The sequence below is a fragment of the Pezoporus wallicus genome, unplaced genomic scaffold (genome assembly GCF_028554395.1).
Source record: "Pezoporus wallicus isolate ANWC-B61680 ecotype Strahan unplaced genomic scaffold, APGP_CSIRO_Pwel_v1 contig_3858, whole genome shotgun sequence".
In the NCBI taxonomy this organism is placed as follows: Eukaryota; Metazoa; Chordata; class Aves; order Psittaciformes; family Psittacidae; genus Pezoporus; species Pezoporus wallicus.
The window spans coordinates 1433916-1448081 of NW_026638754.1; positions in this window are offsets into that span (position 1 = coordinate 1433916).

Genomic DNA, 14166 nt, shown 5'->3' on the forward strand with positions numbered 1-14166 from the left:
CCTCCTCAGAGCTATTTGCAGGAAACAAATTTCACCAGCAAGCTAAAGTCCAGAGATGAATAATGTAGCTCTTCAATTTAGTTTATTATTTTCATTTCTATAACTCACTAATCAATATATTTATGTTTGAAAATATAAAAATGTGAACATTAATAATACAGCCTATAAGAATACATGTTTAAAGAACTGTTTAACTCCGTAAAAGAAACTAATGCTCTCCACCAGCAACAATAAAGATATAAACTAAACACACAATGCTTTGATCGAAACACAATACTGTCAAGAGAAGAGTGTTCTGTCCAACCCAAACAAATGGAAGAAGTAACCTCTCTTTTCTGATTTGTGGCACCACTTTATGAAGTCCATGATTCAGCATAGCAGCAGGATTAATTTATGTTAAATGCCTGTGGCTTTATATGGACTAGAGATGGTGAGCTCCACATGGCCCTCTCCATTCTCAGAGTTTACCTCACAGTATTGTTCACCTTTGCTGCCAGTTAAACTGAACCCTGATCAAAGTTATGTGTATTGCCAGAAAACCTGTTTCTGGATCCCTCTGGCAGCTGCTTCACTGCCCTAGCCAGCTATGTATGACCTTCCCAGCCCTCCCACAATGGACACCACTGCACTGCAAGCAGAGTGATGCACTAGCACAGAAGCATCTCATTAAATCAAAATGCGTGATGTGATACCTTCTGGAGTTCCCATTTCCACCTAGAAGCAGTCACCCTTATGCTGGTGTGGATGTCTTAACACCACAGGGACAGCTGCTTCCTTGCCCAAACTGCAGTCCCTTGAGTGTCCCTTCAGTATGAGCCTCAGGACTTACTAGACAATAAAATGCAATGTTCTCCATGGTCCGTGTTAGAATAAAGGTCTTTTTGAATGAAGAACAAATTCAAGTTTCACAGAGGATCTAATGAAAATATACTGTATCCAGTACAGAGTATGCTTTCCAATCAGGTAAGTTTGACAGTCTTTCCTTATGCAGAGTATATCTAAAACAGGGTTATGAATCCATTGAGTTCAACAACTGTACAAAAAAAAGAAAAAAAAAAAAACCATGCTATTTCATTAAATATTTTTTTTAAATCATAGTTGGGGTTTAAGCTTCTTAACTCTTCAATTCTTTTTCAGTCTCAGTAGTATCTGTATTCACACAACTTGAGTGAGTAAGGCATCAAGAAAAACAGCAAAGAGCATAACAGGAAAAAAATACTTTAGGTATATGTACAGTTACACTACTTGTTAGGGGCTGCATTTCTGAAGAATAGATCTGGTTGTGTTTTACATCCAGTATTAAACTCTTAAGGCCATCAGGCTCTAGACCATGGGCTGGCCTGGCAGCAATGAACCACAGAAATTGAGAGCAATGCAGAATCCAGTTATTCTTGCAGTTCCACTGAGAAATCTGTAGCAAGGTGTATAGCAGACCTGCTACCAGAAGCACAGTTGCTACATATTAAATGAGATGAAGAGCAAAAAAAATTCCTCCAGCAAACAACTAAACTACCTTGTGAATTACTGCTGGCCAGTTTTAAGTTCCTGACATTTCTCAACTTTTCAATAGCTGACTTTCCTGCTTCTATATTCTCCATCTCCCTCTCTCCGTACCAAGGGGAGCCCTGAAAATGAAGCTGGAGCATCTCTTTGATCTTCTTATTGTGACCTGCAGAAAGCAAAAGATCAGCTGTGCAAAAACTGTTCCTTAGTCTATGCAACTACATGCTGGAGCAATGTTCAAAGGGATGCAAGAATTTTATTGCTATAGTTTAACAAAATCCAAGAGATCACATGCAATCTACAACTATTGATCTAATAATCTGGGATTTTTATTTTTTTTATTATTATGGGTATTTTACTTGTATAAAAGCTTTCTGATCCTCAATAGCTTACCAGGCAAATGTAAAGTACCATCTCCACCTCATGGTAGTAAAATTGCTTATCAGATTGAGAGCTTTAAGAGGTTTCAACCTGATGGATTTTTTTTTCCATGACCCTCCTCTCATAAAAGATAGTGTTTTTACTAGAAACATGCACACAGACGTTTGCTGGGGGCAATGTCCAGGAATGAGAATCCCTCAACTCAAAGACTTAATAGTTCAGAAACAATCAAATGGTTAACAATTTTAGACAATCTAAAACTAGATGCTGCTGTCAGGTTCACCAGAACACATGGATATTTAAAAAAAAAAACAAACTTTTAATGCAGCCCAAGTATTTCCTCCTGTAAATCTCAGGATAATTTGTATTCTAACATAACAACTTCAGGCACTGAGAATAGTATCAGTCTCTAAGGGCGCCCTATCCTGACAAATACACTTATTTGTGATATCTTGCTTACTTGCTCAAGATCTCTTTTCCCCCACGGTTGGTGCTGGTAAGACAAAGGAGGTAGATGGGTAGACAGTGCTGAAATATGTTATGGAGTAAAGGCTGATATATACTTTGGCATTCAGAGCTCACTTCCCAGGACACTTGATCTCTCAGAATTCTACTCTGATCAATAGTGCTAGAAAATGATATATGTGATTTTGCAGCTTCCTTGCTAGAAACTTAGAACATCTGCAAAAACTGTCAAAATTTAACCGGGACAAGATTAGAAATATCATTTTGTGAATGCAGCAAACTGCTTTAAAGAAAAAGAAAAAATAAATAAAGAAAGAAAAACCCTGATGATTTCACCCTCCTTTTGTTACACATGCTTCATTTTTGCTTTCTCAAGTCCAAACAGTCATGGCATATGAATCGAAAAACACCTCCCCAGGTATCTGAAAAGGTTTAAGAATTGTGGATTTTATACACAGTTTCTTATTACCCATTTTCAAAGCTTGGAGAGTGAACAAGAGCTTACATGCAAGGCACAAATCCCAATTTTAAAACTAGGATGTGTCTGTAAGTCTGAGAAAAAGAGAAACAGAAAAATGTCTGAAACTTTAATATAGGTAGGACAAGTGTTCTGAAGTTGATTGGAAAGAAGTATAAGCAAATGCCATCTAACTTCTCATACTGAGTTGTATTGATATGATGTGTGCAAGGCATCAGAACTTCTCTCTCAACCAACCAGCAATCACATATGGAGTGAGACTTAAAATTACTAGAGAAGAGGATCAAAGCCTCTGCGTACCCATAGTTACAACCATTTAAATGAGTTCTAAGACCAGGATTCTAAATCTTAGTGATGAGGCTTTAATAAATTCCACTACTGATGCACAGTTACTACATTTAAGCTACCAGTTTGAGTATGAAATTGGAAGAATCGGACTAATAACATCAGTTATAAGAATCTTGTACATTCTTTATATGCCTCACTATTTGCCTTCCCTTTGGGTCTATCTCTTCTTTCTTATTATTCTCTGTTAGTAATACTTTTCTGGCTGGACTGACAGAGATAACAGGCTGATACTTTTTACTCACATAGTTTCCTTCTTGTTCTTCTTGTGGGATACAGTTTATTTTTCCCATGACTGCTGCAAAATGGAAGTTTGGCCTCCTAAATTACTGTATCTTACAACAGACAAGAAGGCCATTTACCTTCCCGTACCAGGGTCCCTTCAAGCACTCTACTGCCCTTGCTTCACTGCACTTTGACTGTCTATTAGGTTGCTTCTGTTACATTTCTGAAAGATTTTCTCCTCTTCTCTTTCACCTTTCAGTCTTTGAGAATGAACCTGCAGGGCTGCAGGGAAGGAATGCAGAGGGTCCCAAGGACAGGAATTATACTTGAGAAGACTAAATGGCACCCAACTGCTCACTGCTCAAAGCAGTGCTCTTGTCTTGGCATTCTAGAGACCTTGGACCTAATTAAGTGATTGATTACACGTACACTATTGTACTATAAATAAACATCAAGGTTTAAATACATATATATGCATATACAAAAATAAACATCACTAGAAGAAACATCACTTGCTGACGTCCTTAGATTAATTTGTATTAATTACAGCTGCTACCTTTATGGAATGCTATGATTTAGGATCCTTCTGGTTCACCTGTCTCAACATAGCCATCACTAATGGGTTCTTTATAGACACATTTTAGAAACAGTCTTTCCCATATATGTACAAAGTTCTGCCTTCTAAGAGGGTTGCAACCTTTGACACATAACAGCTTCTCACAGAGAATAGCAGCACTGTGCAATAGGTTATGAAATGCGAAACTCCATGGATGTAATTTCTTGCAATAGTAAAGTCTAACCAATTCATCTGGAATTTGGTTAAGATACAGGGCTCAGCATTCTTATTCCTGCTAAATTGCCATATAATCTGTAGTGATTGCAACAAAACCCAACCTTATGTTTCATACAAATAGTAACTCAGCAATGCATAATGTCTCACAGCTCAGTATGGTAACACTGGTACTTTCTTAACATAATGAACTAAATATTTGCCAAATAACATCCATAGCAGCATATAGCACCTAGACTGTATGTCTCATGTTCATAAAAATACCTTTCTTAAGTCCTGACAAGATCATAAATCATGTGCAGCATGATAACACAGTATGCAGTTCAATGCAGTGCATGATAATATATATAGATATATTTATACATCTGCTTGCTAAGCACCACTCAGGTGTAGTTCACTGGAATGGACTGTTTTCACTGAGTTAAAATTTTAAGGTACAATCCAAAAAGATGTGGGGTATATGGAATATAATCCAGCAATATTAAAACATGGGTTACTTTATATCAACATACTTTATAAGTTACTTTATATCAAAGGGCATTTCTTTTAGTACCAGTAAAAATTTAAAGTGGCATCTTCATAGAAAATGCTGTGTTTGAAACATCATGTTCTAGAATACTGTTCTGTTTTATAGGGATTGACTTTCCTTTTTCAAGATCTGCTGTAATGCTTTGCCCAAAACAGCACATAAATCTGTTTCAGATTTGGCTTACCGAAAATAAAAAAGACATTCAATGAAAACCAAAACCACATGAAATGAAGCTGCAGAAATAATTTTGATATAAGAAGGGTTTTTTTTCTGTACAATTGATATTTGAAAATTGAAGATCTGAATTTTACAAAATACTTATAAAACTTTTAAATAAACTGCTTACGTAAGCACATCTTAAATCACTTGTCAAATGAAAGAATACCCAATAGTTTTGAAGACACTCTGAACTCAAACTATAGTTCATGTTTTGATTAAAAAGATAACACATATGCATGAAAACCATAAACTTATCAATAGATGGCAAATCACTAATTGAAATACAAATAAATGTTCAACCAATAAAGATATACGTTAATTATACGCATATGCCACAATGTTTATACAATCTTACAGATAGTTTGTGTACTACTATGTATCATTCTACTTTGAGGATACGTTTGCCATTTAATGAAGAACATAATTTCACGTTGATGAAAATTTTAAAATAATGGGTTTGGATGTTGTTATGCATTTTGTTTGTTTCCTTTACCCAACAGCAATTTTGACAGAAGACTGGTATTTTAAAATCTGATTACAGCAAATACATATATTTTCCTATATTATACACATTTCTTTTATAACTGTCTATAATTCTGGGTTTTTCTCAAATCTTACATCTTCATGTATCAAGGAGCAGCTTTTGACTTTGTTTACATCAGTAGAAATCTGTTGCAGTCAGGGAAGTTACTCATTGGATTTAATGGCATTTATTTCAGCAGCGTTCTGTAGTGTCTTGTTTTATAATAGCTATATAAAATTTTCCAAGAGTTACCCACATTTGCCATCAAAGGACCTTACAACGCTTTTACTTTAGACAGAGAAACATTGATACTCTAATTATAAAAGCATACTTACTAGTAAAACTGTTCCAGGATTTCTACACCACAGCTTATCCACCGAATCAAAGATTCTTTTCTCCTATCATGTTAATTCTCAAAAATTACATATGTCGGTACTGCCTGTAGATGTAGTTTGGGATAATTGAAAGCAAAATTCAGAATTTCAGAATCTCCTTTCCCTTCCTCTCTCTTTTTTAACGTTTACTTTTCAATGCTTTGCTTACAGTCGTGTAACAAATACTGCTACCATGCTGGCTAAAAACTCTATGCATAACAGCTAATTGGCTATCTAAGACATCTTCTTTCAGCAAGCAATGGTTATTGAATAGAATACAGTGGTATTCTTGGAAAGGAAAAAGAAAATAGAGAAGAATAATGGGCACTAGAATGACAATACAAGAAGAGGAGAAATCTCAGATTAGCCCAAACTCCCAGGCCCTAATCACTGACAGAAGAATCTGGTAAATCAAGGAAAAAGACATCAAACCATTCAAACAGGATTAAAGGTTTAAACTGAAAACCAACAAACTTGTTAGCCTTTGTGGGAAAAATTTGCATTGGGACTTTTTTCAGAGGTGAAGCAGACAACTGAAATATTTCCAAATGCCTAGTTAGTACTTCATATGAAAGAGAAGAAAACTATGCCACAGAAAATAACATCGGTGTAAATGCTTAAGTAAACTGACTCATGGGAGAATGTTGCAGGGTGCAATGACCTGGTTATCATTAATATTTAAAGTTCTAAGACTAATGACATAAAATAAATATTTCTTACTAAAATATGTTTGTAATGAGAAAAATACATATTTATTTTGTAGACTTTGAATATTGAGGTTAGAATTACATACATCAGATGGCAGCCTGTTGCTAGTGCTCTTTACACCTGAATAAAGCTGAGTGAAACCAGCATGACAAAGATTTCCTTTCTGATTATAGAAGACAGTCACCAAATTAATTTCCTCCTTTTATTTAGTAGAAAAGGAAGAGAAAAGTGTCATATGGTAGAGTTTATGTTACCCTTTCTTCTCTTAACATAGTGATTATAATTTCAAAGAACATGCAATTAAAGAATTATGATAGAATTTCTATGGCATAAACAGTAGTCCATATATACAATCATTTTTGTTGTTGAGGCTTTTCCAAATGAAATTTTATTACATCTATTCTAAAAGAAAAAGGTTGGTTTGTAATACAGCTCTTTCATTTCTAATAACTAGGTAAGCAAGACAATTTACCCCAAATTAGTAACCATAGGACCATGAACAGAACTTGTGATCTATTTGCATTCTTTCTGACTGTTATAAACCTTTGAAAATGAGGTTTAGAAGAATGTTTTTGATACCTGTTTCTTTCACAGAAGCAATTGTTTATCAGAAGCAAAAATGACTGTCAACTACTAGTTATTTGCATTTTTATAATTATTGGTAATCCTGAAGCCATTCCTGTTGTGACATTTCTGCTAATGACACATGTAACTTAGAATAAGTATTTAATTTACTACTATCTTCTGTCTGCTAATAATCTTTCTAAATATTAAGGAAGCCTTTTTCCAATTACTGCACTGTAGTACACATTTTATTTATTGAATTTACAGTGGACTTCTTCAATCCTTGTCAGTATATACAGTATGCCACAAATTTAAATAATGACATTCTGTGTGGGACTTGTTATTGGGCTGAGGATATTTGACCTGGAATGCCATTAACTTAATTTAAACATTTTTAAATCACATTTGAAATGCTGCAAAGCTAAGATTGTAGTGAATTTAATTTCAAAGTCATTTTGGATATCCTTTCAAACTGTATGTGGTAATCCTTGATTTCTGCACTGATGCTAAATGTTAATGAACAGAGCCACAGTGTACCATTTCACCTAGAGCAATGAAAACATTAAAATCTCTTTAGAAGACTGAATAAAACTTTATTTTATAAATATAATCCTTGTTGAAGCTCTACCATTTCACTGTACTTTTGAAATAAGGGCACATGGAAAATATGGAAGAGTTCCTTTGAGATAGCTAACTAAAGCTACAAAATGAGCACGGTACAGTATTTCCAAGGAACACGGTTCAAAAGTTGTACGATTACTACTAAGGTTGTTTTATTCTTTACCACATTTGGAACAGGAAGTCTGTGTTGTTCTTGAAGAATTCTGAAAAGCAATGTCACAGTCTGATGACCTCTTCTCCTCATTAAAACGTTCCCAAAGACAGCTCTCTGCATGATGTTTTGTAGCTTCAGCCGCCATGAACTAATTTGTACCTCTTATTTTGATCATGCACTGGTGAAAGAACCAAACAATATTTTTCTTTAAACACAGAGAGGTCTTTCAACAGCTCAGCATGCACTTCTACCCTCTTTTTAATCTTGGAGCACCTATTTATTTGCTCTTTTCACCACTAAATCTTCTTTGCTCCTTTCTGCCCCCCTGCAAAGCTGCTAGTTAAAATCTTTAGTGTTTTTTCTTCATAGGCTTAAACCATTAGAAGGGTATTACCATAAAAAGGGAGACAGGGACTGAGAGACATGGTGCACCAGAATTTGCATTTCTAATTTTTAATCCAATTAAACTAAAATAATATTTATTTAGCTACAAGCTTTCTGTAAAGGGTATAAATTCACTAAAGGTAATGGAAAATTTTCTTCCTGGAGGAAATTAGTTATAGGTGCTCACTGCAATAACTGATTGGTTCTGCATACTGAGTGTCTCCAGATTTTGCTTATAGGTGATTAGTATTCAGCAAGTTGATGTGTTTATTTTGCGTACGTTCTTTTTTGTGTACGTGCAGTTCATTATGCAACTCATTTTTTGCTCTACTTGGTGGATTCAGTATATGCAAATTGTTAGAAAGTACTGTAAAGGCATTAGCTTTTAATACTTAAGGTATATACCTTCAAAGAAAGTCAGTATGGGTTGACATATTTGCATTACAACCGAGTGTGGATTTTTCAGACAGCTACTGAATAAAAAATGCAATATTATAACTTGTATTTCATTTTCAAGCAATGCATTTTAATCAGCAATGTATGCTTTGTATACAAAGTATACATGTTGTAAATCCACACCTGTCTAAACCCATGGACAGCCTGGCTCTGCTCTCACTGACTTTGGTCCAAGTAATGAAGTCAGCACTTCTTTTGCCCTCTCAGGCTTTTCTAATAAGGAGAGAGGGCAGACAGGTATCTCTTGGAAAGAAAATACCAAGTCTTGCCTCTTAAGGCGTGAAAAACTCAGTGTTCTGACTCATGAGCCCAGGGATAGCTGTAAGATGAGAAATTCCTCATCCAGCGGAAGGCTGCCCCGTGCTCCTGTGCTTTCTGTGGGCACACATCTGGCAGGGACTACCCCATGCTTGAGCAGACACCTTGCCCATGGCGGCTGGCAGCACGCTACTATTGGAACACTACATATAGGCATCTGAAAAGATATCCACCAGTCTTGGGGAAGGCTGCTATAAATTTCCATTTTTGCTCTACCATCCTGGTTATCTCTGTTTCCAGAATTCTACGTCCAAACTATTCAAGGTAGTCATGGTGGGAGTCTGGGAATTACAGAAAGATCTGTAATGACACAGAAGCAACAATCCCTGTATCCACAGATCCCAGCAACATCTATTTACCTGCAGAAGAAGGTGGAAGAATTGAGAATGAGGAAGTATCTCACTCATTTGTTTAACATTGTACTGGATATTCTCCAGAAGTATGAACCAATCCATATCCAGAGAAAATGAAGCTACAGCCATTTAAGCATTCCTGGTTGCTGCTGTATATTCTACAAAGCAAGGAAATTCTTTCATGTAGTATATGATGTCCAAATCTAGAAGACTCTTTTGAAGTTTCATTTAAATTTATTGGGCTGCACAGAGTTTATATAAAAAGGAAAATAAAAAAAAAAAAAAGTTGTCAGCCAGCTATTGCATTATACTTGGCATAAATTTTCAAATCCAGATAATCATAAATTCATAGGAAAGCTTTCCACCTAGAATTATAAGAACAGACATGCAAATACAAACTATATTTGTTATTCCAAATAAGTAGGCAGATTTATATTCACAACATCACTACTGTTTTTAAAATATCCTGTGCACATGTACAGATCAGTGAATGGTCATCAAGTACTGTCTTGTTAATATGTCTTCTTCTGTATTTCTGCACAAAGAATGAAGTTTATTCAGTCCTTTTCAGAATGAAGTGAATGCTTTTCTAACATATTGCTCAGAAGGCAATTTCATAATATGACTCCTCTTTTCTTTATATGAGTAAACAAGCTTTGTTAGAAAATATAATTTATGCATTAACTTTGACTAGGCTTATGATTTTCATAAGAAAGATCGTAGGACTGGATTTTGTGGTGGGGTACTTATGTCTGATTTTTTAAATTAAGGCTGAAATGAATAACATAGCCTACATTAAAGTGAACTCTGATCAAAAAAAAGAAAAAGAGGCTGTTTTGTGAACACACCTCCAACTGAAAATGGGCTGTTTACAATTAGACTGGTCACCCCATAGCACTCTAGCAACTCTTGTTACAGCATTTTCCTGGAGCTACAAGACTTACCCTTGTTGGACAATGATGAGATTGGGGAATATTTAAAAAAGCTGTACATAAATAAGTGCTTGATGCTTCATAGCATGTAATTGTGAGACCACTATTGATTATCTTTCCTGAAAGAAAGCAAATGTCACTACTACCTTCAAGACGGGGTTAGAAGGAGGATCGGGGGAAAAACAAACCAGTCAACCTCCCCTTGATCCCTATGAAGCTGAGGGAGCCATTTACAAAGAAGGTAAGCACAAGAATGTGACTGGGAGTGGTCATCATGGATTTACAAGGAGGAAATTAAGCCTGACCAACCTGATAGGCCTCTATAGTGACACAATTACCTCGGTGAACAAGGGGAGACTAGTGGATGCCAATCTCAACTTCAGTAAGGTTTTCAAAAGTGTCTGCCATAGCATACTCATAGACAAAAGTATGAAGTTCAGACTAGAAAAGTACACAGTGAGGTGTCTGAGCTGTCTGAAATGTTAGACTCAAAGTGGCACAGAGGCCAGCTGGAGGCCAGTTGTTAGCAGTGTCCCACAGGGGTCCAAATATGGTTCAGTACTGACCTAGATGTGGGACATCTAGCTAAGGCTGCACCCTTAACAAGACTGAGGTAAATAGGGCTGGGGAGAAAACAATATCAACCAGTATAGGCTGAGGGATGACAGGGAAGGCCCTGGTGGTCCTAATAGACAATAAGGTAGCAATGAGCCTTTCCAGCAAGGAAGGCTAACAGACTTTCCTAGGCTGCATCACAGGAGCAGTATTACAGTTGCCTGCAAGTTGAGGATGCAATTTGATCAATAGGAAGGCCACAGCTGGAGTGCTGGGTCCAGTGTACTTCTCAGTGCACAGGAGGCCATGAAGATGATGAGGGGACTGGAGCATATGAGCTATGTGAAGAGCAGGAAAGGGCTGGGACTGGTCATCCTGGAGAAGACTAAATGCCTGATGATGAGAAGTAAAGAAGATAGAGCCAGCCTCTTCTCAGCAGTGCCCAGAGACAGGTCCAAGATACAGTGGGCACAAAATCATATACAGGAAATTCCAATTAAACATAAGAAAAAATGTTTTACTGTTCAAACACTGGAGTGGGCTGCCTGAGGTGGTTGTGGAGACATCATCCTTGGGGATGTTCAAAAGTAGGCTAGACATGGTCAGAGGCAATGTGCTGTAGCTGACCTTTTTTTGAACAGAGAAGCCGGACTAGGCTATCCCCAGAGCTTCAAGTTTATTCAGTGATTTTGTGTTGTTTTCTTTTTTTGTCACAGGTGAATCAAAGGCACCCAAAGAACTTCTGGGACAATGAGAAATGTTCTGAATCACTTTCCATAATCACGGAATAATCCCAGGGGAGCCATGTAGCTGGCACTGCTTCCTGTTTGAACTAAAACTATTTACGAGACAGGAAGAGGCTGTGTTTTCCATCATGAAAACACAAAAAACTCTTTCAGTGTTGGGAAGGGGGATGTCAGTGGATAGGTATGGCTTGCTCGTAGTGCAAGTAGTCCAAATAACGTTACATTAGAGGACAGAGATATATCAATTTTATGACGATTTCTGTAGCTCTGCAAATAAATTTACTCACAGCTGAAGAGAGCTTACTGCAGTAGGAATAGGCTGGAATTTTGAAAGGGAAAAAAAACAACTCTGCTCTGGTAGAAAATTACCCATCTCACTCCTCTAAGATCTGCTGTTTATATTAATATCCCCATTTTTATATGATCTTCTGGACAGTTATTATAGAGTTAAGTCTAGATTTAAGGCAGGAATTCTCACCACAACTGTGCATGGTGTAAACTGTTGAAGGTATTTTCTCAATAAACTGATTTTCCAATTTAATAAGCCTCAAACTTGTTGAAAACTTTTATTCAGATGAAAAATAGCAGACAGGGGTATGACAAAACTGAGTAAGTTTCTGAAGTCTTCTGACTTCCTGTAACTAAGGTTGCTATTGAATGTGAGGCAAAAGTAGTTCCTGTTGGACTAAACAGCTGTCTATGACTGCTGTGCAACAGTCATGCCTCCATGCTATTTCCTCTAACTGCTGGGATAAAAGAATGCACTTTGTTTATGAAAGACTGGCTCTGGGGAAAAAGAAGATGCCACACTGTACATCAAAAATGTCGATCTTTGCTCAACTGCCAGAAGAGGTAAGAGGTGCATAGAGCATCTCAATGAAAAGGTAAAAGGAAAAAAAAAAAAAATAAAGGCAATGTCATAATAGGGACCTGCTAGAAATAACCTCATCAGAAGTACATTCAAGAGTGAGAGTTGGTGCTTTTTTGGATGTTTTTTATTTTGCAAATAATAGAAGAATCCAAAGGGTGCCCTCTCACTTGTAATGGGAGACTTGAATTATACACAGATATGTGCTGGAACATAATGTCAGGATGAAGAAAGTCCATTAGTCTTTAAGGACATGTTGAGGAGAACTTTCTTTTAGGGAGATGGAAGAAGGTACTGAGAAGCTTGCAGCTGTTTTAGAACTGATTCTGACTAATAGGGAGGATCTGGTTGAGAAGCTGGAGGTAGAAGGTAATTTCGGTTAAAGTGATTACAAAACTATAGAGTTCACAAATCTAAAGAAAGGGAGGAATGAGAGCAGCAGAATAAGGACAATGGAGTTCAAAAAAGCAGACTTCATCAAACTGAGGGAACTCGAAGGTAGAGTCTCTTGGGAAGATATTCTAAGGAAAAAAAGACTGCAAGAGAGTTTGCAGTTACTGAAAGGGACTATATGAAAGATACAATGGCAGACTGTCGTGATGCAAAGGAAACACGAGGAGCATAGTAAGAGACCAACATGGCTCCATCAAAAGGTCTTTCAGGGCCAGGAAAAGAAAAATGAAAGCAGAAAAACATAAATATAAATACAAAAGCAGGAACAAGGACCTACAGGTATAGATGTAAAAGATACGATAAAGGAATAAGATCAAAGTGAATATGCATTTCATCTCACAAGAAGCATAAAATGCAACAAGAAAAATATTTTATAAATGGGATGACAGCAAGGAAAAGAATGTCTATTGCTTAACAAGGAAGGAAAGAGAACAGCAGATAGAAAAGGCTGAAAAGTTAGTATCATCTTTGAACATCATCTTTGCTTCAGCACTCACACAGGGTGTGATTTGATCAGATATTTAATGTACACTGCACTTAGTAAGGTCACTGACACTATTTTAAAGATAATTCTTGTTTTAAATATATAGAGTACATATAGATAAACATAATGAAACGGGTGTGTAACTATCCAGGAAAAAGAAAGCACTTACAAGGTATTTATCAAAAATTTTCTGCCTGACTGTCAGATATCAAGCGACAGGCTGCAGACATCCATTGCAGGCTGCATTCAGTATGCTCCTCAATACCTTGGATGACTTACTAGAGAACATATTTATAACATTTGCCAAGAAGTTCAAACTGGAAAAGGTTGCACATGCTCAGCAGAATAGGATTTCAATTTTAAGTAAAATAACAAATGAAAAGCATGGCTTGAAATCAACATGATGAATTTAATAAAAGCTAAGTGAAGTGCTTAGTAAGGAACATTCAAATGCATAAATACAACAAGGGAATAGCTGACTAGTCAGCGATATTGAAAAAAGAGGCTTTGGGTTTTCAGTGAATCAGACATTTAAGTCAAGAATGAAATACTATTTTAAAAGGACATTCCAGGTCATATTTTGAGGTACATCATCTACACGACATGAGAGCTTTTCAGCACGGGAGACACACGACCTAGAGTGGAGTGTTCATTTTGGGGCACTTCAATGTAATACAGAAATTATTTCTACATTTGGGAGACAGTCCAGCAGTAAGTAAGAATGCAAGAGATTTAGAA